Genomic DNA, 26692 nt, shown 5'->3' with positions numbered 1-26692 from the left:
GGTAGCCTCAGAAATGAAATCTTTTTTTTTTTTTTTTGGTTGTTGTTCGTAGCGAGGTGACCTGTGAATTCCACATGTTTAGCACATCACAGAGACCACAGTCTAAGAAGTAAACGGCTTGCTCTGGGTTTGTGGTACTGTTTCTTTGGAAGCAACTAATTGGTCAATTACAAGAGATTCTGAACCATCTCCTCATATTTGATATAGAGGGTATCTCTGACACATTCTCTGTAGCACAGAACATTATTTTAATGGTTACAACATGTGGCCAGATGCCTTCCAATGCTTGTTTGGGGATGTAATTCTAGTATGTGGATTGGTAAAACATGATTTCTAAAAGCTGTATTTCTAAAAGCTTACTGGGATAATCAGAAGTTGCTCTCTTTAGAGGCATCTACATATACATGTTTTTGTGGATCTATTTTCTTGTCAACCAACTTTGGGGGAGACTTTAATCAGAGTTTAAAAAGTACCATCTAAAATACTTCCTGTGTGTTATATAAAAACTGAATTATCTGTTGCAGATCATGGTGCAGAATTTATAATCTTGTCCTGGAAGAATTTTTTGATTCAATTCTTTAAAATGTGATAATGCTAATAGTCTGACTTTTCTTCCTGCATGAGAGAAAATATTCACAATTCATATGTCTGATAAAGGGCTTATATGGAGGAGGATATAGGAAGAACTCTTAGAACTCACCAACTGAAAGACAAACCATCCAATTACAAATGGGCAAACAATCTGAATATTTCTGCAAAGAGAATGCACAAATAGTGAATCAGTGCATGAAAAGACATTCAAGGTCATTAGTTACCAAGGCAATACAAACCAAATCCACAATGAGATACTCAATGGAGTTGCCACCATGAGATACTCAATGGAGTTGCCACCATCAACATGCAGATGATAATGAGAATGGCTGGAACTCTCATCCTCTGCTGGGGAATGCATATGGTACTGCCACCCTGGGAAATAAGCAGGCAGGTTCTCAGAATGTTAAACATGGAATTATCATATGACTCAGCAATCCCACACTTAGGTATATACCCAAGGGAAATGAAAACATGTTCACACAAAAAACTCATACATGAAAGTTTAATAGCCTCAGACACCACAAATGTCTATCAACTGATGAATGGATAATCAACCTAGGTTCAATTCCCACAGTGGAATATCCATCAGCAATAAAAAGAATGGAGTTCTGATACATGCTATAGCATACTTGAAAATTTGAAAACATTAAATAAAAGAGAGCAGTTGTGATCATAGTGGGTTTTTTTTCTATTTTTCTGAAATATTCAGATAAAACCATAACAGAAGGACAGTGTTTTTGTAGGGCTGGGGAAAGGGTTGGGGAGCTTGGGGTCATGGCAAAAAGGTTTGAAATTTTTTTTTTTGAGTGATATGTGATCTGAAGTTGATTGTGGTAATGGTGGCTCATGTTTGTGAATATATTCACAGCCATTGAACTATACCTTTCAAATAGGTAGATTGCCTGGTACTGTGAATTAGATCTCAAGAAAGTTATAACAAAAAATAACTGACTTTCTTTGCCTTCAAGAAAAAATATATATTTCTTTATTCCATAAAAGATAATGGGCCTCTGGGAAACCTTTTCATGTACTGCAACCACGCTGCGGACACCCTTGGCAGTTCCAGGGAAGTGCGGTGTCTTTTCTGTCCTCCATTTTTTTCTGAGTTTGTCCCTTTGGCTGGAATGTTTCGGAGCATGTTACAAACACCACCATCATTATTTCTTCCAAGAAGCCTTCTTAGATGAGTATAGATGGGATTTTGTTTTTTTACAGATTTCTTTGTAGCTACCATCTCCTGAATTTTGATCCGGAGAGTTCCTTAGATATTCCATCCAGATGAATCAACTTATAGATGAGACCCCCAAGACACAGGGAGGAAGCCTGACTTACTCAAAGCCACTCAACTACTTGAGACAGACTCAACCCTTCTATTCCTGGTAGACCCTGGAGCCTAAGAATGAAGCATTCCTAACCTTCAATGAGTGAGCAGGACAACAAGGTCTGTTTTTCTCTTTAATTTTCTTATTATATATCCATCTCCTCTCTTCGCTACACCTGCCATTCCAGCTTGTTTGAGGACCTACAGGCCTTGTTGTGGGGGGAAGGAAGAACCAGGGGTGATTTTGGAAGAGTCAACACACTGAAATGCTGCAGGTCGAGATGGATTTCAACTCTTCAAATCTATGACACACTTCTATTAATAGTAAAGATATGGGCAAGTGAAACAGAGAGTGATTCAGGCTGGCTGGGTTGAAATGACCATTTCTATTTGAGACAAGGCCAATGGTCTTTAAGAGAGCTTCTCTTTTACAGAGTCAAAGATAAAATTTATATGTGATGTAATTTGTGAAAGAGGCCTTAGCAATACAATGTGGTAGGATGTGATAATGATCATATGGAGAAAACACATAGAGCTATACAAATTCATTTTTAATACAATTCACCACATAGATTTTGAGAAAACAAAGTGAATACGAACAGGTCTATGTCTTGGGTCCATAACAATCATGTTGGTCTTATTGCAATCTTCAGAAGTGATGGTGATGTGAAATAAACACCTTCTCTGCCTCATGGCATGGTGGCACACCTCAAAGAAAACACAAACAATGGAAGTAAATTATCTTGAACCTACAATGCAAAGTTTATAAGAATTATATCCCCATTTTCTCAACTTAGGTTGAAGTTATTCTCCAATTCCTCCTGTGTCTTAGTGCTAAACTAAGTCATGGGGCAGTGACAAAATGGTATCTCTCTCTCTCTCTCACTCTCTCTCTCTGCAAAAGTACTGCTCCTCTTCTCCCTTGGGCTGGGCTGCCTGTTCCAGTGTGATTAGCACATCAGGGAAGGGACTGCTTGTGGTGTGGGCGGTATAAATCAGGTCATCTGGGCTACTCATATTTATTCCCTATCAGAGAACTCTGAATAAATCCAACCTTTTCATCTCATTTGGCCTAGGCAAAGTGTTTATCTGATTCAGATAAACTCAAAGAGGAATCTCAGCTTTATTCAAACACTCCATCGATTACTCTTGGCACAGGAAGACGCCCATGGATAGAAATTCCAAGTGACATTTAGGGACAGGATATAACGCAGCAAAAGCAGGTCTTGAGGGAAGACAGTGTGACTATCGTCGGCCTGTGTGCTACAGGAACTCATATAATCATCATAGTTGGCATTTTTGGCAAGGATTCTGGAATTAGATGATTAGATCTGAGCTACAAAAAAAGAGTCATCTTTTTATTCTTTGAAATTTTGAATTTTGTCTCACTGATTATTGGTAGCAAAAATAAAATCAGGTGTTGTTAATTCTACAGCATTGTGTCTTCTTTTGTAGTTCATCTTAGGTCAAGGAAGGCACTTTTGAGTGAATAACTGGTGAAGTCATTGATTCATCTGCAGATTCCTGAGCTCAGCACTCTGCACCTCTTTCGCCTTCCTCCAATACTGTGTGGTCTCCAGACCACACTGGAATGTTCCTCGTGGCTCTCTTGCTCCTGGAGTGTGTTTCCAGGTTGCCCCTCCCTAGGGCGGTAGAAGGATAGGGACTCAGAATCCCTTGTTATACCATCTGGTCATCTCCTGGTAGAAGTTCAGAGCACCTCAATGTGATTTACCACAAAAGAGGCATCTGGATATAGACTCAACTATTGTTGTGGGGAATCAGATTCCCTTACTCTCTGTGGAGAATCAGATTTCCTTGGAGTCTTTGGAAAGAATAAAATAGATTAAAAAACAGATTTGGGACATGTTGTAAGAGAAATTTTTTTTTTCTTTTAAGAAAGGGAAGGTAAAGGAGGTTAGTATTGAGAGGAATAAATTTTATGTTGTGAAAATTTGGGATCCTGAGGCCAGACTAAGGAGCCTTCTAAGAAACAAAAAAATTTCCTGTAGTTGTGTAAAAGAAAGGGGACCAGGAAGGAGGAATATTTTAGTTGTACTGTATCAGGAATAATCATGGTCCAAAGATTGACAGGGAAAAGATGAAGGAGGGGAACACCCAGAAAGCAAAAACCTAGGTTAGATTATATCTAGAAATGATGGAAAGTTACTCCTAATGCTAAAACCAAGGGTTTAATAAAATAAGCAAAGTTGGAACCATTCTTTAGAGTAGAAGAGCAAATTTGGACCAATTTCAAAAGCCATAGATGGGAGGACCAAAATGGCACCCTGAAAGCTCTGTTGGGTGAGTCTGGAGGTAATGACATTATTAAAATGGGTCTGTGACAATGTCCTTACTGCAGGGGCATATCCTTGGAATTTATGTTCTGAGACTCTAAAGCCAGAAGCCTCAGATTGTCTATCTTTGAACCACATTAGACCCACATAATTGGTTTTGCTAATAATTATTTCAAAAGAATTCATTTTCAAATAAAAAAACTGGATATTTCAAATAAAACAATCAAGCATTCCAGGGGTGGAAATGCAGGCATTTCTAGCCCCATGGCTGTCTGGGGCTGCGGCTACCTGGAGCTGAGAAGGTAAATCACTCTAGGTGGGGCTCGCTCTCACCAGTTAACCATGACCCTACTTGTCCTATTTTCCACTTTAGATCACCATTCTGTTCCTGCAGCCATATGAAATTATGACATCTATTTAACTACTTTTAAAGAAGGTATGGGTAAGATAAGACACATTGAAGAGAGCTGGCAGGTAAATAACAGCATGGGGCAGACCTGGGTTAGATGCCAGACTGCAGGGAGGATGCATTGGGGTGAAATTAGCCTCCTTGGTCAAGTAAAGATGGGGGCAAAGTGTAGGTGAGCAGGAAAGATCCTTGAAGACCCTGTGATCATTATCCCCATAGCTCTCATTGGATGTACTATCACCATATGGAAGTCAGAAATGTATGTTTGGCAAAAAGAGACGTGAAGGCCCAAAAAGAAAAGAAAAAAAAATAGGGAAGAAAAAAAAGGTGTGGAGATGCAGGAATTACAAGGTATAGAAAAGGAATGAGATCAACTTAGAACACTGGATGTATTTTTCAATGCCAATTGGATTTTCTTGAAAGAAGTAAGGAGACAGCAAGAGGAAAGAACTCCTAGGGATCCCAGCTTTGAAAAGCATTAGTACAAGAGCTCATTCCAGCTCATTTCAGGGCTCCATTGAGCAAGGGTGCGGATGCTTGAGCATTCTTCCACATGAGAAAAGGCGCATGGTCAGTGGAACTCCAGAGAAGTAGGTGGAGACCACCGTGGCATGGGGATAGCCAAAGTCTTGGGATTTCTCTGAAATTGAGAAACAAACAGAGAAAAAATGGATTGGCAGGAATTTGGAGAGTGGAAAACAAATTTATCATCTTAGACAACTGCAGGAGGGATTTGCACGAGTAAAGTGCGCTTAAGTTCAGTTCAGTATCAAGGTGCCGGAAGGAAAAGGCTCAGATGCTGTGCAGAGACCTAAAGGGAGGGTTAGACAGTAAGTTAAGAAAGTGAGCTGCAGGTGATCCCAGGTGTGCAGGGATTTGAGAGAAGGAGATGTCTAAACAAGTAGCCTACAAAGAAAAGCAGTAGATATGCATAGAACATTTCACAGAATAACTAACTTCCAAATGGGAGATTTCTCCCAATCGAGTTTAACTTTGTAGTTCATAGACTCTGAACTCTCACAGAACATTGAGAGAACAATGAGACTAAAACTGATATTTTTTTTTTCTCCCTTAAAAATTCTTAGCTTTTTTGTTTTTTTTCTTCCTGATAGCAAAATAAATCCGTCATGCTCTTTGCCTGGAAGACAGAGAACATTGTTTTCTCTGGTGTCCTTTGGGTTGTTTCTCAGTGCTCCTCATAGAAATTTCCCTGGTGCACCCTGGTACGCAGCATTTTGAGGTTAATTTGTTCTGGGAGATGGAACAGGGGTGAATTTTTAGGTGAAGGTATTTTGAGGTATTGGGATCAATAATGCTCTAGTTTGCTGACTTTTACCAAGCTTATGAGTCCCAGCACCATGCAAGGGGCAGCAATAGCTTCTTCAAAGTTGTTGCAGGCTCATGGGAGTGGCCTTTATTGTAAGGGATTCTCAGGTCCTGTCCCAAGAGGAGAGCCACACCCAGGAGTATCTATAAACACCAACTGGCATTTGGGGTGGGATCCTTTGTCTCTGCTCCTTCTCCCCTCCCTGGCTGGTACTGGAAGGAATTGCTCCTCAGGGAAGGGCATTTGCTTTCTCTTTTCCCTGGATCCATTGGTTCATGCCTGTTTGTTAGGGTAAGAAGCCCCTGTTTCTGTGTCTGGATGCTTCACTCTTGCTCCTGTTTGGACTGGCCTATGTGCAGGTTCATGGGCATGTCCAGGGCTGCTCCACTTGCTGCAGCTTCCCAAGGCATGTGGGGCGTGGCTAAGGTGGGTCCCAGCCTGCCACTGCCTGGTGTCTAGTGAGAGGGAGCTGGGAGCTTTTGGAATGGTAACTTAAGCCTAGACTTCACTCAATGCTAAAGGAAAACAGAATTAGGGAATATTTTCAGATTGCGTTTGTGGCATTTTGGCTGAGTGCGTTTGATTTTATATGACCTAATTCATCCATATATGACTATTTTGAGGATTTACCGGACCTCACATTGGTCCAAATCCTGGGGTTAAAATCGTGATGAAAGCAAACTTATTACCCGCACTTACGGAACTCTTGATCTGACTGGGAACCCATATGTTCCAAGTGCACAGAGTTTTATTCAGATCAAGGTATGCTGGTGAAAGTGTTTCTGGTTAAAAGCTGGTTAACTCAAGTCAAAAGGAAGTTCTTTGGAAAACATACAGGGAAGGCCATAGGATACCAAGTATAAATTCAAGTTTATAGAAGTCTACATCTCCAGGAAGTCACGGAGGACTCGTGTCAGAGCCGGGCTGTTCAAAACATCATCTTTAGACTTTCGTCCTTGGCATCACCGTCAGCTATTTGGACATGCGGATTGTCAGGTCTGTCCCAAACTTACTGAATCAGTGTCTTGTCTGCCTGTCGTTTCACACCTACTGTGGAGTTGAGAATCAGTGGTCTAGAGAACCTCGAGTAAGAAAGATAGAGAAATGGTGGCGATGGAGCAGAGGGGATTAGAGTTGGGTTGGCGGAATATTCTTAGTGTCATGGGTTTCAGTGAGGTTTTGGAATTCTCTCCAAAGGGAGCCAGAACTGGTGAATTTTGAGCAAGATGGAATCATGACTAAGTGAACTTCCAAGTTGCTAAAGGAGTAGATTTTAAATGTCCTCTCAACAAAGAATTATAAATGTGAAGTGCTACATATGTTAATTAGCTTGATTTAATCATTCCATAGTGTAAACATGTGTTATAATGTCACATTGCGTCTCTCACATACACTCGATTATCTGCCAATTCAAGTTTAAAAATAAACAGATCTTTCGAGTGGAAGAGGGGTAAGCAAGAACTGGATTAAAAAAGAATTTAAATATTTTGCTCAAAGATATGTTTTACTTCTGAGAAGAAAGAACAGTTCTCCACACCCCTCCTTTGTGCTTTGTCTATTGTTTGCCCCCAATTCTGGAAAGAAAATCTGTCCCTTGTGGGTTTCTTGTATTTTGAGGCAGTTGTGCTATCAATAGTGGAGAGCTTTTCCAGGAAAGAAGAACTCCCAGACTTGCAAGTGGTCGTGATGAAAACAGCAGAATAAAAGTATTTTATAAACGAAATTCAGATACAAATTCAGAGGTTCCCCTCACAAGTATATTGCCTATCCTTGCATTGAGTGCTCAGATTGCTACATATAGGAAGTCCTGAGGAGAGACCATTGAGTTGAATTGAATTGAACTGAATTAAATGAGGATAGACCATTGAATTGAAATGTGCCAACCCTGTGGCCATAGAGAAATTGTGGCCTGATCCATGAAGGTATGCCTTCAGTAAAGCTATTAAAACAAAAACCAAATCATGAGCTGATCAAAAGTTGCACCCTTGAAAGGTACCAAAGTTTCTAGTTCATGGAGTTTGAGAGAAATGCATGGTGATGACGTGCTTGGAGGAAGATAGGCCCCTGAGAGAATTAGTGTCTGTATGAAAGTGCTCACAATCAAATACTGTACATACCAGGGGCAAATGGTACATATGGGATTTGAGGGGGCTTGCTTTTATCATTATGTCGCAGAACTTTTAAACTTGAGTTAATGTGTTTTAGTAGCTGGCAACAAATTGCCTTTTTGTAAGCAAAGAACTTTTTTTCCAGGAAAGTAACTATACATAGAAAGAGAAGGACCTGGAAATACTATGTGTTCCGACAGTAAAAGATATTTACATTTTCCCAAGGAGAAATGTGACCTGTGAGAAATCCCAAAGGTCTGGGTATCTGAGCAACTGGTAAGAACAAGGATGATTCATATCCACCACTGCATTCAGTTATGGGTTTAGATCACATCTAAAACTAAAAAGTCCATTTACCACAGAAATGCCATGTTTGGGGACAAGGGGAGGAAAAAAAAAAGAGCTGAATCTCATGTCTGGAGTAAAGGAAAGAAAATACCTGCTGGAGAGGAGATACCAGCCAAAGGATGTGAGATCAAAAGTGCTTCCAGAAGAATGGGAAGCAAGGCAGGACCAGGAGGACATGAGACTGGCATTTTGCAGAAATCTTGGAGAAAGACAGTGACCCAGAGGACTTGGAATAAGGGCTCAAGAAAATTTTATTTAAGTCTCAGCATCAGGTGACCTTATGTGACATTTCCTAGCAGCTTCGATGCCTAAGTTTTTCTTTCCTTCTAATAAGCTTCATGCTGATCCTTCATGACCAATGCAATGCAGGACACCTGGCAACGCCACTTCCTGCTTTGAATTTCAGAAAAGGCCCTTGAAGCAGCTGCTGATTCTGGATTCTGGATCAGGGTTTTCACTTGAAATCCTGGTTCCAAGTTATATTCCCACTAGAAGGATCCCCAAGGAGGAAACCAATGCTCTTGAGCATGAAGTCACCTGTTGGTGGGCTCCAAGCAGAGCGAAACAAAGAGCCCTCAGAATAACGAAGCTTATGGGAATGACTGGAAATGGATTTGAAAAATAAATATCATCTTCGTCCATGGAATGTGAGATTGCTGCATGTCAGTTGATGAGACTGAAGAAATTCTTTTATGTGAAGCATTCCTAGGCTGAGATCCCAGTGGTAAAAGAGAAGGACGTGTGTTTGGCAGAGTGAAATTTGCCATTATTTACAGGAATTAATGGCACCAGGGTGCCTGTGTCCAGGAGAAAACGGAGTCAAATTCCAGAGACGTCTTCTCTGACATACTGTCAAGAAAAGCATGCTTGATTAATGTATTTATTGGTAAGACCTTTAAAAGTTCACTTCATTTGGTTAATTTCGCTGAGCAACAAAGAGTCCCTCAAGAGAAAAAGGGAATGAAATAAAAGTTGGCTTAGGTCACTAAGTCTCTTCAGAATTCTATTCGTATTGGTGTCCATTTGTTTTAATAGTATATATTGATGTTAGTCTTGTCTGTATAGTTTTCCTGGGATATGCTGTTTTGTATTAGTAAAAATAATGTATATTAAGAAAGGATAATGTTCCTGAATACTGAATGAGCCAAGCATGCACTGATGTACCTTTAAAATGTGGCTCAGGACAGGGCCAGGAAGATTTTAACATTCAGCAGTAGTAGCTATTCAGAAGGTTGTTTTAGTATCACTGCCAGTAAAAACTCAAATTGAAAGCTCTAATGTAGCACATGTTGGATTTGAAAAATTATATTTGGTGTAAGAAGGCAATCATTTCTCTCCCTTTCTCTCTCTGGAGGACTTTCACATTTTACAAGTGGCAAGGATTGCTATTGATTGGCTCTGAGCTTGCAGGGTAAGTGCAGGCATAGAATGTCTCAATTCCCTCATTTTCTCCTTTCCAAACACCCCTGGAAAAAAAATGTCATTGATCCATGCCTGAACTATTTAGCTACTTCCCTTCCTCATAAACAAAGCAGAACCCACTTAGAAAGGTCAAGTTCAAGGCACGAAACGTAGAAGAAGGTAAGGGATCCTGAGCATTGGATTCAAGGGTTTCACATGGAATAGCATTCCTAACGGTGAAACGCAAAAAGATTGCCAGCTATGGAGGTGAAGTAGGACCTTGGGGGAGGCAGGAAGGCCAGAGGATCAGGCCTCTGATTATTACTTGGTTGGTTTCCTTCCTGGGGAAGGACCACCATGTTGATGGCCCCATCAGACCCTGAGGAATGAAAGTGACATTAATAATATCTACCATGACCTGAGGATCTATTATGTCAGCCTCATGCTAAGAACTTCTAAAAGTGTGTGTAGCTGAGTTCTCAGCGCTCTTTGGAGCAGGAATCATGACTCCTGTTTTGTTTCCAGACTGATCCTGAGGTAGATGACATAACTTTTTTCTGTTGTATTCAATATAATGGAAAAAAAGAAAGTTTTGAACCAGGAAAACACATTTTTATCTTTTACCAGTTCTGGGACATAGGATAAAAGCAGCTAAACACAGTCAATGTGTGGGAGGAAAACCTTGGTTGACTGTGAACTTAGACCCAGGGGTAAGGAATACTGAGTTATTCTAAAGAGCACGCTGGAGTCAGGTGTTTTTTTTTTTTTTTTTTTTTTTTACATGAAACTTGCAAGGGACATTGTAGGCACTCTCTGCTCCCTATTGTCTTCTTGTTAACCACAGGCAGACTCACATCTTCTCTGCAAGGGCAGGGGTGGAACCTGCCCAGGACCTGAGGTTCCAGTGTGGCCCTTTATTACTATGAAGGTTTCTGCCACTTGTTTTCAAGAGTCACAAACTGGACATCTTCTCTAGAGGTACTACATATACATCTCTGTATGCTTGTTGTGTAGTAGCAATGGAGGTTGTTTTAGTTTTACTTTGTCCCCATTGCTTAGGGAAGTTTTCCAAAGGACTTTATGGTCCATTATGGTAGCGTTAGAATGCGTTGGATTGATAGTCTCCACCGGTATCCGTGGACCCCTTGACTTTATTTCTATTTATCCTCCAGCCAGCATCTGTACTTGAGCTAATCACTTTCTTGTGTTTTTTACCTAATGTGTTAGGTGGGCCTTTCCGAGCCAGTCTATTCATGTTAGATTTCAGTGTTTAATGTCAAATCTGCGTGTGAACTAGTCTTTATCTTGTGACGCTGTCCCTCTAGATTTCATCTTTCCTGATGGCTCACACTTACTGGGTCCTCAGGGACCTGCTCAGCTCACCTTCTCCTCTCTAATAGAAGGAAACGCGGAGCTTGATCACTGACAGCTATCCCACTTCATGTCTCCACCACTTGTTCTTGTTTTGTGGGTCCTTTACAACTGTCTTGTTACTCTTTCACATGGTGGAAGGTTTAGCTGGGCCATGGTGGTCAAACAGCTTTTGCGATTTTGAGTCAAACACACTGGATTATTTTATTGGAAATGGACTTATGAACTTTTAGTTGTCATCTAAGTCTATTTCTTCTTTTAATGTCATGTCCACATAAAAATGGAATTCTTGCAAACATATTAATGAGACATATGTGAAATGGGCATTAAGCGCTTGGTGGCAGCTCAGCAAATTGTGACCCCCCTCTTTACCCATCTTGTCACAAATTCATCTCTTCCCAGGATGAGTACCAAGACTTCACATAACATGTACTCATAATGGAAATAGAGTTCAAGTGTACCATGACCTTACTTATTTTGAATAGTATTTTTCAGATTAGAAAATGAATGGATACCTGCTGTCATTGATGTAAGGTAGAAAGATGTATATATAAAAAAGTGTAAATCATTCATAACCCACCTCTTGTATGTTATACTTTGCCTTTCATCATTATATATTTTTCTTTATGCATTCAAATATTTAAAAGGAGGTTCATAAATATGCATGTTATTTGAAGTCTATTTTTTCAGCTTTTTGTGGTATAATTTATATACGAGATATTTATCAGTTTGAAAATGTATAATTCACAGAGTTGTCAAACACATGTGTATAACCACCACCACAGTCATGATGCACGTCTACATTCCACATCATGCTTCATGTACTTCCCCCACCCCTAAACCCTGGAAACCACTAATTTGTCTTTGTAATTATCATTTTGAATTGCTCATTGCCAGTATATAGAAAGTTATCTGATTTTTTGTGTTGATCTTATATACACTGCAACATTTCTGGAAATTTTTTTAGCTCATATATATGTATGTATGGTTTGGATGTGGGGTGTCCTCCAAAAGCTTGCATGTAAGACAATGCAAGAAGGTTTGGAGGAGAAGTGATTGGGTTATAGTCTTAACCTAATCAGTGAGTCAATCCTTGATTGGATTAACTGAGTAGTGGCTGGAGGTAGGTGGGGGTGTAGCTGAAGGAAGTGGTTCATTGGAGGAGTGGCTATGGAGTATATATTTTGTATCTTGAGAGTAGAGTCTCTCTCTCTGCTTCTGGACCATCATGTGAGCTGCTTCCCTCCACCATACTTTTCTGCCATGATGTTCAGCCTCACCTGGGCTCCCTGGGGAATGGAGCTGGCCTTCTATGGACTAAGACTTCTGAAACCATGAGCCATCAAATTAACTTTTCTCTTCGACAGTTGTTCTGGTTGGTCTTTCAGCTGCAGCATTGAAAAAGCTGACTCTCTCTCTCTCTCTATATATATATATATATATTTAATATGTAATATATAATACTATTTAATATTCATAATATTTTATTAATTTAATATTTTATATATAATGTTTGTAACATTAATATCAACAAATTTAAAATAAATTATATATCTTTTGGTAATATTAATATTAATTTAATATTTCATATACATAATACTTAGTAAATAAACATACACTGTTGTCAGCTTTTATTATATATATCTGTACTTTTCTGGGATTTTTCTCTATATGGGCTCATGCCAAGTCCATATAGCTTACTTATTTCCAGTGGGGGTGCTTTTAATTTCTCTTGCAGCCTATTCACTAACTAGAAGCTTCAATACACTATTAACAGTTGTGGTGAATATGAGCATCCCTTGCCTCATTTCTGATATTAGGGGGAAGATTTCAGTCTTTTGTAGTTGAGGGTGACATTACCTGTTGGATTTTCACAAATGTCCTTCATTGTGTTATGGAAGGTCTCTTCTATTCCTGGTGTTCTTAGTGCTTTCTGCCATGAAAGGTGTTGGATTCTGTTAAATTCTTCTTTAGCACCAAATTGAGATACTCATGTAGTTTCATTTGTTCTACATTAATTTTTCCACTGGTATAGGGCTTGAGCCCAGAGTCTTGCACATGCAAGGTAAATGCATGTGCACCCCAGCCCTATTTTTTTTCTACTAATGTGTTATACTGTATTGATTGAACAATCCTTGCCTTCCTGGCACATATACTACTTAGCCATGGTATACAATTCTTTTAACATGATTTTGGACTGAGTTTGTTAGTTTTTTTTTAAATGTATGCATCTTTTTATTTTTTTAAATACACGACAGCGGAATGTATTAGGATTCTTATTACAAATATAGAGCACAATTTTTCATATCTTTGTATAAAGTATGTTCACACCAATTCATGTCTTTATACATGTACTTTTTTTTTACATTACAATTTTTATTACACATATATACCACAATTTTTCATATCTCTGTTTGTATATAAAGTAAGTTGACACCCAATTCGTGTCTTCATACATATACTTTGGATAATGATGTCCATCACATTCCACCATCCTTGCTAATCCCCTGCCTCCTCCCTTTCCCTCCATCCCCTCTTTCCTATCTAGAATTCATCTATTCATCCCATGTTCCCCCTCCCTACCCCACTATGAGTCAGCTTCCTTATATCAGAGAAAGCATTCAGCATTTGTTTTTTTGGGATTGGCTAACTTCATTTAGCATTATCTTCTCCAGTGCCATCCATTTACCTGCAAATGCCATGATTTGCAGGTAAATGTATGACATTTATTTCCTTAACTAATGCCTCATTTTCTTCTCAGAGGCTTTGTCACTGATATACAGAAATGCCTTTGATTTATGGGTATTGGTTTTACATCCTGCTACGTTGCTGAATTCATTTACTAGTTTCTAGAAGTTTTCTGGGTCATCTAGGTATAGAATCATATCGTGAGCAAATAGTGCTAATTTAAGTTCTTCTTTTCCTATACATATCCCTTTGATTTCTTTCATCTATCTAATTGCTCTGGCAGTGGTTTCAAGAACTATGTTGAATACAAGTGGTGAGAGAGGGCATCCCTGTATTGTTCCAGTTTTTAGAGGGAATGCCTTTAATTTTTCTCCATGTAGAAAGATGCTGGCCTGAGGCTTAGCGTAGATAGCCTTTAAGATATTGAGATATGTTCCTGTTATTCCTAGTTTTTCTAGTGTTTTGAACATAAAGAGGTGCTTTATTTTGTCAAATGCTTTTTCTGCGTCTATTGAGATGGTCATATGATTCTTATTTTTAAGTCTATTGATGTGATGAATTACATTTATTGATTTCCATATGTTGAACAACCTTGCATCCCTGGGATGAATCCCACTTGATCATGGTGCACAATCTTTTTGATATGTTTTTTCATTTGATTTGCCAGAATTTTATTGAGAATTTTTGCATCTATGTTCATTAGAAATATTGGTCTGAAGTTTTCTTTCTTTGATGTGTCTTTGCCTGGTTTTGGGATCAGGGTGGTATTGGCCTCATAGAATGAGTTTGGAATTACTGCCTCTTTTTCTATTTCCTGAAATAAACTGAAGAGTTATTGGTATTAGTTCTTTTCTAAAGGTCTGTAGAATTCGGCTGTGTATCCATCCAGTCTTGGGCTTTTCTTGGTTGGTAAGCTTTTAATGGCTTCTTCTTTTTCCTCACTTGATATTGGTCTGTTTAAGTTGTGTATATCTTCCTGACTCAATCTGGGCAAATCATATGACTTAAGAAATTTTTCGGTGCCTTCAATGTCTTCTATTTTATTGGAGTATAAGATTTCAAAATAATTTCTAATTATCTTCTGTATCTCTGTAGTGTCTGTTGTATATTACCTGTTTCATCACGTATGCTGGTAATTTGAGTTCTCTCTCTCCTTCTCTTCATTAGCGTAGCTAAGGATCTGTCAATTTTATTTATTTTTTCAAAGAACCAACTTTTTGTTTTGGTTCAAAGAACCAATTTTTTCAATTGTTTCCTTTGTTTCCATTTCATCTCTAATTTTAATTATTTCTTGCCTTCTACTGCTTTTGCTGCTGGTTTGTTCCTCATTTTCTAGGGCTTTGAGATGTAGTGTGAGGTCTTTTATTTGTTGACTTTTTCTTCTTTTAAGGAATGAACTTCATGTAATGAATTTTCCTCTTAGTACTGCTTTCATAGTGTCCCAGAGATTTTGATATGTTGTGTCTATGTTCTCATTTACCTCTAAGAATCTTTTATCTCCTCCTTGATGTCCTCTGTGACCCATTGTTCATTCAGTAACATATTGTTTAGTCTCCAGGTGATGGAGAAATTTTTATTTTTTATTTTGTTGTTGATTTCCAATTTCATTCCATTATGATCTGATAAAATGCATGGTAGTATCTCTACTTTTTTGTATTTGTTAAGAGTTGCTTTGTGGCATAGTATATGGTCTATTTTAGAGAAGGGTTCATGTGCTGCTGAAAAGAAAGTGTATCTTCTTGACTGCAGGTTGAAATATTCTAAAAATGTCAGTTAAGTCTAAGTTATTGATTGTGTTATTGAGTTCTATAGTTTCTTTATTCAACTTTTGTTTGGAAGATCTATCCAGTGGTGAGAGAGGTGTGTTAAAGTCATCCAATATTACTGTGTTGTGGTCAATTTGACTCTTGAGCTTGAGAAGAGTTTGTTTTATGAACATAGCTGCACCGTTGTTTGGGGCATATATATTTATGATTGTTATGTCTTGTTGGTGTATGGTTCCCTTGAGCAGTATGTAATGTCCATCTTTATCCCTTTTGATTAACCTTGGCTTGACATCTAATTTATTTGATATGAGTATGGAAACCCCTGCTTGCTTCCGAAATCCATGAGAGTGGTATGATTTTTCCCAACCTTTCCCCTTCAGTCTGTGTATGTCTTTTCCTATCAGATGAGTCTCCTGGAGGCAGCATACTGTTGGGTCTTTTTAAAATCCAATGCTTGCCTGTGTCTTTTGATTGGTGAGTTTAAGCCATTAACATTTGGGGTCATTATTGAGACATAGTTTGTATTTCCAGCCATATTTGTTTATTTTTGTTATTTTACTTGAATTGGTTTTCCTCTTTGATCAGTTTTTTCTTTGGTGTACTACCACCCTCTGCTGATTTTCATTGCTGTTTTTCATTTCCTCTTCATGAAATATTTTGCCAAGAATGTTTTGTTGTGCTGGTTTTGTAGTTATAAATTCTTTTAACTTTTGTTTATCATGGAAGGTTTTTATTTCATCATCAAATCTAAAGCTTAGTTTTGCTGGGTACAAGATCCTTAGTTGGCACCCACTATCTTTCAGAGCTTGATATATGTTGTTCCAGGATCTTCTAGCTTTCAGGGTCTATGTTAAAAAATCTGCTGTTATCCTAATTGGTTTTCCCTTATGTGTAATCTGATTCCTTTCTCTTGTGGCTTTTAAAATTCTCTTCTTATTGTGTATATTGGGCATTTTTATTATCATGTGCCTTGGTGTGGGTTTGTTGTGATTTTTGTACATTCACCGTCCTGTAGGCTTTTTTTTTTTTTTTGAGAGAGAGAGAGAGAGAGAGAGAGAGAGAGAGAGAGAGAATTTTTTAATATTTATTTATTTTTTGGCGGACACAACATCTTTTGTTTGTATGTGGTGCTGAGGATTGAACCCGGGCCGCATGCATGCCAGGCAAGTGTGCTACCACTTGAGCCACATCCCCAGCCCCTGTAGGCTTCTTGAATTTGGATTTCCAATTTATTCTTCATGTTTGGAAAGTTTCCTCATATTATTTCTTTGATTGTTCATTCCTTTGGTTTGAACCTCTATGCCTTCCTCTATTCCAATAACTCTTAATTTGGTCTTTTTATGCTTTCCCATATTTGTTGAATGTTCTACTCATAGTTTTTTTTATCATTTTCACTGTGTGGTCTATGTTCTTTTCAAGATGATTTATTTGATCTTCATTGTCTGATGTCCTATCTTCTAAGTGGTCTACTCTGTTGGTGATGTTTTCATTTGTGTTTTTAATTTGGTTTATTATTTCTTTCATTTCAAGGATTTCTGGGTTTTTTTTTTTTTTGTTTGTTTGTTTAGTTTTTGTTTGGTAGAACCTCTATCTCCCTGTTGAGGTGATGTTTTGCTTCTTGGATTTGTTTATGTAGCTCAACATCAAAGTGATTTTGTCTCTTATGTCTTCTTTGAGATCCCAAAATATTTTAACCATGTATATCCTGAAATCTTTCTCTGTTGTTTTTTCTGCTATAGCTGCCAGTTCTTCTAATGATGTGTTGTCTTGATTTGTTTGTGGTCCTCTCTTCCCTTGTCTTTTCAGGTTGCTCATGTGTCTTCCTTCCCAGCTCTGTGGATCTGGTGTGTTATTGTTTTTACCCTATAGATTTGTAGTGCTCTTGCAGGGTTCCAAGATCTCTCCTATCAACAATACATCACCTATGAACAAATTGTTGTTATTAAGACATTTACATTTTAGTCTTAATGTCCAGAAATGTTGGATTCAATTATTATTTAAAATATAGTCAGTAGTTTCATAAAAAGGTTTCCAGTTTCTAGAGGTGGACAATGAACTAGGGGTCAAGCGTAGGATGACATGTTGAGGGGAGAAGACGTGAGGGTATATACTTAATATATGTTAAGAAATGTGAAGGAGAAATCTAGTGAAGAGGGTTAGTAGCAGGAGAATAGATAGGAGGTAAATTGGAGTAGACAGTTATGTGGGAAGACAGTAGAGTACATAAAACAAACACACATATGTTTTTAGAAAAAATACAGGATGTTAAAATAGTGTAATTTGAAGGGTGAAGGGAGAAGAGAAAAATAAAGGACAGAAAGAAAAAAGAGAAGAAATGGGAAAAATTTTAAAAAAAGGAAAAAAGAGAAAACAAAAAGGGCTTCTGCAATTTCTCTATATTATATTAATCAGGTGACTCAGTCCTCAAAGTCCTATTTTATGCAAAGTTTTGGGTTTACATATCTTGGGGATGTGAGGGCCAGAGGATAGAAGGGAAAGAAGAAGAGAAAGAAAAAAAAAAAAGAAAAAATTCTCTTAGAGATCCGTTTCTTTCTCCTCTCATCCAGTAGGTGGGTTTGTCTCATCCAGTGTCTCTGCCCTCAGGATGGTGTAGGTAACCAGGGTGTGAAGACTGGACCTGGTGTGGGGAGTGCCGCCCACCTGTCCCAGCAGGGAAATAGCACCTCACGGGTCTTTTTTTGTGACCACTCATCTGACTTGAGCCCCCGATATCGGCTCCCTCTCTTGCCTGGAGATTTCCCAAATCCTGGTCTCTCTGTTATGCTCCAGATTTTAGTCCCCTCCCATCTCTTATTTATCAGGTCCCAACTGTGGGACCCCTCACCCCCAGGCTCACACCAGGTGGGTGGCACCCTGTTCGCACTGCACTCTGTCCAACTGAGAGCTGTCCTCGTGTGGGGTGGCCACTGTGCCCAGTTGACCGTTGGGGAGGGGAGGAATTGGAAGTCGGAGACCTGCTCCCATGGCGACCCGCTCTGATAGCCACGCCCACCACCAGATGGCCAGGAAGGTCTTCCAAGACGGCGGCGGTCTGCTTCCAGTGCGGGGTGTCTGGTGACGTGGGGGGAGCCTTGCGATGGCGTTGTGCTGTGGGTAGGTAGCAGCTGAGTGACCTTCATGGGAGTGGAGTGAAGTCTTGGAGGTCTGCTGATGTGTTGATAGGTGGTTCTGCTAAAGTGCTTGCAGAGACTTGCGTGAACTGGAACTTCGGGCTTTGGGTCCTGCTGGCACACACACCGAGGCCTGGAGCCTTGCTTGGGGTCACAGCGCTGGTGATTTCTTCAGAGAGCAGCTATATAGGGGTCCTCTAACACTCTCAGTGATGCAGTATTCTGACTAGGTGGGATCTGGATCACAGAGCAACACAGAGTGCTGCCTCCCTCTGGTCTGTCATCTTGAAACTCCTGTATGCATCTTTAGAGATATTTTTCTATAGTTTTATTTTTGTTTCTCTATTTGTATTTGGTATCAGTATAATGTTGCAAAATGTTCCTTTCTTTTCCCGTCTTTGAAAAAGACAGGAATTAGTTTTAATTCCTTTTTAAATCTTTGGTAGCATTCACCAGTAAAGCCATCTTTTTGTTATTTGGAGGAATTTAATTATAGATCCAAAGTCTTTACTTGTTATATATATCTTTTCAGATTTTCTAATTTTTCTTAAGTTTTGGTAATTTTTGTGTTTCTAGAAAACTTTTAGTTTCATCTAAGTAATCAAATTTGTTGGTGTTATTTATAGTATTCTCTTATAACCCTTTTTATTTTTATCATGTTGGTAGTAATGTGTCCACTTTCATTTCTGATTTTAGTTATTTACATCTTCTTTTTTTGTGTTTTTTAGTATAGATAAAGTATTGTTAATTTTATGGCTCTCTTTAGAGAATAAGCTTTGCTTTTCATTTCTATTATCTTTCTTTCTTTAATTAATTTCTGTTCTAATTACTTTCTCCTTTCTGGTAATTTTTGGCTTTAGTCTGACCTTCAATTTAAAATTCCTCAAGATGTAAAAGGAGGTTCTTCTTTTTTAAAATGTATTTATAGCTAAATGAATTTCCTCTGAACTGCTTTAGTTGTCCATCATAACTTTTGATATGTTTTGTTATTTTTAAATTTCTATATATTTGCAAATCTCCAATATTTGTTCTGTTTTTGGTTTTCTGGTCTATTCCACTCATGTTGGAGAAGATGCTTTATATAACTACAATATTTTTAAATTTAGAGAGTCTTGTGTTTTGGCCTAATGTATGAACTTTCCTGGAAAATGTTTCAAATGTATTAAGAACCTGTGCATTTTGCTGTTGTTGCATATTTAATCCATCCATGTGGTTTAGTAAGTTTACAGTCATTTGAATTTTGAAAAGTGTGCAAAATAATTAAATAAGAAAAGAATAGTTAACAAACAGTGCTAGGACAACTGAATATACACATGCAAAAGACAGAAGTTAGATCCCTGAGTCAAATCCTACACAGACTAACTCATCCATTTCTCATTTTTTTCTTTGAATTTCTTTACTTTCTGGCATTATAGAGTGCTCCATGCTCATCTTCTATGTTTCCTGCCCCAGACATAAGGTCAATAAAGGAGCCCCATTTTTTTTTTTCATTTGAAATGATTGAAAGAAGATCTAGGTGTTTAGGATAGACAGGCATCCCTAGTGGTAAATTACATTTTAATTTAGAGATAGGTCGCATTTTTAAGTCTCCTTTAGGTTCTTTATATCTTTCAAGTTTTTTTTTTTTTGTTGCTTATTTGTTTGATATTGTTCTTTGTTTTTGTACCAGGATTGAATCCAGGGACACTTACCCACTGAGCCACATTCCTAGTCCTCCTTCTATATTTTTATTTTAAGTTTCTCAATTGCTTAGGGTGTCACTAAGTTTCTCAGGCTGTCTTTGAAGTCACAGTCCTCCTGCCTCAGCCTCCAGAGCCTCTGGGATTACAGGTGAGCACCTCCACACTTGGCTTCTTCTACATTCTTAAGCACACAGGCCATTTTTATAACAGCTGTTTTATCCCGTGGGCTATAATGTTTCTCCTCTGCCTTGAGGGAACATGTACTATTCTCTGTCATGCCCTCACTCTGGGATCATTCTGCCTTCTGACTTCCAATATTTCTACTCCACATCCTTTGCAACTGTGTCCTGCATATGCACAGATTGTGGTCAAAGTCTTGAGAGCACAGCACTGCCCCCCAGAACCCCAGTGTTCTTTCTCTGTGAAGCCCTCTCCCCTACCCACCTCAGGCTAAGCAGGGATTCCTCATGGCTCACTGGCTTAGTCCTGATCTCTTGAGTGTTGTGGATCTGTGATGCCAGTTGTCCAACATCTGAAACCTTGTCTCATGTATTTTATTTGATACTCTTCTTGCTTAGCGTGAGAGGGTAAATCTAGCCCTTATTACTCTATATTCACTGGAAGGGAAAGGCAATAAACTTTTAAATGTAAATACAAATTATGAGCATTTTCCATGTCGTTAAATATGCTTGTGAAATATGATTTGAATTACTGCGTATGTTTCCATCACAGACCTGGTTCAGCTATTTTCTCATTTGGTCATAGCCTTTGAACTTTAGTTGTGGTGTTTTTCATAGGAGAAAATTCATAGGCAGACAAATATAGCAACCTTTCCTTAATGGTTTCAGAGTTTGCATTTACTATTAGAAAGGCAAGGTCAATATTTGCTGGTTTCTTTTTATTCTGGTTATGTTGTGATTTGTTTTTTCACATTAAACTCTTTAATCTACCTGGGATTGATTTTCATATTTTATGTGAAGTACTATTCTACATTTATTTATTTATTTTTAAGTAATAAAACAGTGAGAATCTGGAAAGAAACATTAAGACAACAAGAATCATATACAATCCCGGTTTTCTCTTGCTCCCTTTCTGGAGTGCTAGTAATATTCAATCAGACCATTTTTCCTTATTTGCCATGTATCTTCTGCACCCTTTATCAACTTTTAAAAAATACATTTTCTTTTTTTTCCCTTGCTGCTATTTTTTGCTGACGTATTTTTCATTTCCCTAATCTTCACCTCTGTCACATCTCATCAGCCAAATAATCCACCAGTTACATCATATATTTTTTGTTGCTTTTTTTCCCCCTTTACAGTTACAAGAAAGTTTGGTTCACTTTTCACATAGTTCAGTTTTCCAGTGAAATTCCTCATTTTACCATCTATTTTCTTGCACTTAGTAAGTCACCAAAAGGCCTCTGTATCTTTTTGACTTCTTACCTAAGGCCATTTGGTCTTGCTGGTTTGGAATTAAATGTTGTATACTTGACATTGAAATATAGAGGTTCCAGATTAATTCTTCCAAAGTGAATCTGATTTTCTAATAGCAAGAAAATAGAGCATTTGCTACATGGATATCCTGGCTTGTTTTTGCCTTGGGATTACTGTGAAATTTCTCCTCTCTGTTCTCTTCCTCAGAGCATGCCAATTTCCTGCTCATTTGGGTCTTAGGCTAAATGCCTCAAGAGCACAGTACTTTTTAATTTTGTTCAAAGCATTTTAAATGAACGGATTTTTTTACCCCCTGCTTATTGTTTTCGTAGTGTTCTGGACCTTTCCTGAAGTAGAACGTCAACTCCATGAGAGCAGGGCTCTTGTTGGCTGGTGTGTTCCCTGCATCTGGAACCAGCCTGCCTGAGAGTGGAGCTGGTAGGCACAGCTGGCTATGGAGGCTCGAAAGGTCATGAGTCCAAATTTATACGTAAGGATAAGATGCACCCCGGATTTGGGGGGATTTAATGTAAGTAAAAATAATGTAAATATCACATTAGTAATTTCTACAGCAATTGTGCTAAATTATGAGTTTGAGTTACATAAGCATATTATTGAAATTAATTTTACCTTTTTTATTTGCTATTTTTACTGAGGTCAGAACCAACTTGAAATCATGTATGTGGACCACAGTAATAAGTTGTACCTGTTTTTATTAGCAACACTGATCTATCATCATCACTGTCCAAGAACATAGTCCTCTTTTTATTTATCCTTTCCCCTATTTAAAAATATAGGGACGATTTGACATGCTGAAAAAATACAGAATTTTCCTGTTGATCCAAATTTCTGAACAATTATAAAAGAAACGATGACTACTGAAGCATGAGTTTTGTTTTCCTACTTTAAGTGGTGGTAGACGTCAATGTTCCTTTCAATGATTTGATTTTTCCAATAACTGGTTTTTCTGTATTTTTCCTATTTCTGTGTATTTGCTACTAACTCTTGCTTTTTATTTTTTCAATACAACATCTTCTTGAAATCAACCCCCTTCCTCATTGTTATTATTAACCTTCCATATATTATGTAATTTCAAAATAAAGGTATTTGTATGTGTAACTTGATAAGAACCACTGGGTACCAAGTAGAGCTGGAACTCTACTATGAGAAAAACGACCTTTGTTTTAAATAGATGTTCAATTTGATCTTTTGTTTTATAGAAATTTTTGGATTAAGTTTTCTAGAGAATACATTGTTAAGATGAGACCCCTAAAATATCTCTTGGTCAGAGAGGTCTCTCTTTTTAAGAACAAGGAAAGTGATTTGAATGTAATGGTGGAAGATGCTTATATCAGAAAGAATGTTAAACCCATTCTACTTTTTATGAGATTATTCTTTTTCAGATGTGAACTTATTGGGGGATTTTCTTTAGTTGGTGATTTCTCAGTTGAGTTTGGTAAGCAATTGTAAAATCACTAATAGCCCGAGCAACATCTGATTCAGGAAAGAGGTTTCGTTAAGCACATATATACAGACACAGTGATACTAGCAAATATTCACCTGAATGGCCAGGTATACACATGAAAATGAAGACTTGCTTTTAGAAGGCAACTTAAATGCCCAACCATTTAGGGAAAGGCTGTGGAACATATGAGCCGTGATTATGTTTTTCTTAGGATTTTTCAGGAAATGGAAAATAATGGCAAATCACACCCATCGAGTTCCAGTAACTCAAAACGTTTATTCTAGGTCTACAAGGGACTAAAACAAGACCTTTCATTTTTGGAATGACATTTAGCCGCTCTGGTCTTGTAAGAACAGCTAAGCTTTTCCTTCTTATTTTCTCTCTAATGAGAAAGTGATACCTGGGTTTAGACTAATTTGGTTTTTAGTAAATGTTTGTACATTGCATGGCAGTAATATGATTTTTTTTTCCACCTGGGGAAGGGATGAAATTGGAAAAAGTCTTAGTCACAAATCATAAGGTTCATCTTCTGGTTCATCGATAATTATCACATTGTCTGCTAAACATTTAAAACCTATTGATATTGTCCAAAGTGTTTATTGATGGAAATTTTATGTTGGTCAAATGGGGCTTGAGGGTGAGGTAAGAAAATATTTCCCCCACTATTCAAAAGTTCTAGTTTGTCCCACAAAATGAAATTAGGAAGATTATAAAAACAATATCTGTTTAAAAGCACTGTACCATTTTAATCTTTAAAAAGGGGTTCAGATTTTGATTACAGCAAGGGTTGAGAAAATACAACCCAATTAGGCAAAGTCTTAAAGGAAGGTGTGAAATAATTGGAAGTTTGAAATAACAAATCAAGTCCCGGAGGCTGTGAAAAGACGTGGTCTTTAGCAAGACCACAAATTATCAGGGTATCAAAATATCAGTTCAGGGCCCTAAAACTCTGTTTAAGATGAAAATCACACAAAGTCAAAGCCTAGAGAGAAAGAAAAAAAAAAGTTTCTAACTTGAAAACTAATTGCTTTCAACTCACAGGCTGACTATGCTCATTGACCAGCCAAAGTTTGCACATTTCTAAGAGCAAACAAAACCTTCTCTTCTGGAGCTCACCTCAGCAAGCTCTGTCAATTTAACAGCACCAGGCTTCTCTGCTTCTATCTCGGATAGATTTTGTGCTTCTGAGCAAAGACATAGGACCTTAAGACTGGTCTCAACATTCTGGGTGATTATTTGTAGCAATTTATCCCCTAAATATATTTTTTCTCCATAATTTACAGAGATAATTGAAGAGAAAAGGGTGGTACCATTTTGAATTTGTCATGAATAACCACTCTCATTTCTTTAGTGGGCGGAGTCTTTTCATACATGTAGTTGAACTTCTTCAAATCCATCTGATTAAAGATCTACAGGTCCTTGTTTACGGATTATCCTCCATAAGCATTCTAGAGGGTCAGCCCATGAGTACAACCATTAAGACTTACTATTCCACCACTCAGGACCCTCTAGAAGCAGGGGATGTGTTTGGCTGCGGGTAACAGCCTACCCTGCAAAGGGTGCCCTTGTTCTACTCACATAACAAAAAGACAGGCTTGATCCAGTGGCTTGGTGAAAATTACCAAGCTGCCTACACCCTCTCTCTCTTTCTACTCGACTACCCTAAACATCCTTCATTCTGCCTTTTGTCATAGCATAGCTTCTAGAGATAACAGGCAAATGGAAAGAAAGAAGCTGGGTCAGCCCCATTTAGCTGAGCTCTCCCAGTAAGTTGCCTCCTGATGAACACTTGGCATGGTGCTTGCAAGAACATTGGCACATTTTATTGAAAAATTGATGTACCAAATACTGAGGTCAAATGATACCTTGGTTAAATCATCAAACAATTGAATGAAGAATGTTTTAGTCAGCTTTTTGTTGCTGTGACCAAAATACCTGCCAAGGAAAGAAAGTTTAGAGGAAGGAAAGTTTATTGGGGGCTCATGGTTTCAGAGGTCTCAGTCCACAGTTGCCCAACTCCATTGCTCAGGCCTGAAGTGAGGCAGAACATCATAGGGGCAGGGTGTGGAGTAGGGAAGCAGCTCCCCTCATGGCAACAAGAAAGCAGAGAGATTGGGAGAGGGGTGGTCACAGGGTGGATGCACCCTTCCAGGGCAGCCCCATCTCCTCCCGCCATGCCCCACCTGCCATTCATACTAAGATGGACTGATTAGGTTGCAGCTGTCCTCATGCCATCATTGCCCCTCCAAACATGCCTGCGTTAACACAGGACCTTTTGGGGGACCCCGTATATCCAAAGCACAACAAAGAAGAGAAATTTTAAAAGAGGATTTACAACTCTTGGTCCTTCTACTGAATACTATTACTTTAATAGTAAACATTTGGTAGCACTTGCCAAGATATTTATAGGATGACCTTTTACATAATGCCCTAAAAAGGAATACGAAGAGAAATAAACCCGTCATGTCATCCTATCTCTGCAAACTCCCTACTTTAAGCTAACCCTCTGGATGCCCCTGTTCTTATAGCTAATGGCAAAGAAAGCAAAGAAGGTTTTTTGTTTGTTTTTTGAATCCTTGAAAACTTACTAGGACCATGTCTGGGGCTCATGAGGGTAGAACAGGCCCTCCACCAATGGTGCTAGGGAGACTCATCCCACATCTCAGAGCACTTCCGTTCTCATCACCACTGGTCCCACATTCCTATGTGTTTTCTGTTTGTTCATGGTTTTCAATGCACTTTTACTAATAAGTCCCCTTAGTCCCAGGTAAGGAGATAGCAGATCTACAGCTAACTAAAAATTGGATTTTATTTTTATCGTACTATAAAGTTCCGTATCTTTTCTGATACACAGTCCATAGTGACAGATAAACCAGAGAATATTGAAATAACATGATCACGACCTACTGTCTACATTTCTAAGACTATGGTTGATCCTGCAACAGGAAGGTAAATAAGTGCTTGGATGGATTCGTGATCCAGTCCTTCATTTAGTTTATTTTGGTTAGCAAATACTTCCCAGAGGAGGAAAAGTGTGAACTGATATGGAGGGATGGATACAAGTGTGGCAGACAAAGGAGCAAAGGAGGAAAGTTGCACGTTGAAAAGGTGTAAATATGAAGATTTGATATTGCATGGTAAAATCAGTAAGTATTCTGGAGTGGCGGAAAATCAGAGTATATGCTAACCAGTTTCTTAAGTAGATGAATATGTGCAAGTAGAATAAAGACACGCCGTGGATAACTGGTCATCATGTCAGTGGATTCAACTTCACCTGTGGGGAGAAATGGAGCCACCAGGGGGCTTTTTGCTAGCCTTAATGTTTGTGCAAAGTAAGAATGAGAAAGACCA

This window comes from Spermophilus citellus, assembly GCF_964194105.1.
Source record: "Spermophilus citellus genome assembly, chromosome: 17".
Lineage (NCBI taxonomy): Eukaryota > Metazoa > Chordata > Mammalia > Rodentia > Sciuridae > Spermophilus > Spermophilus citellus.
Note: the sequence above shows the minus strand (reverse complement) of the source record.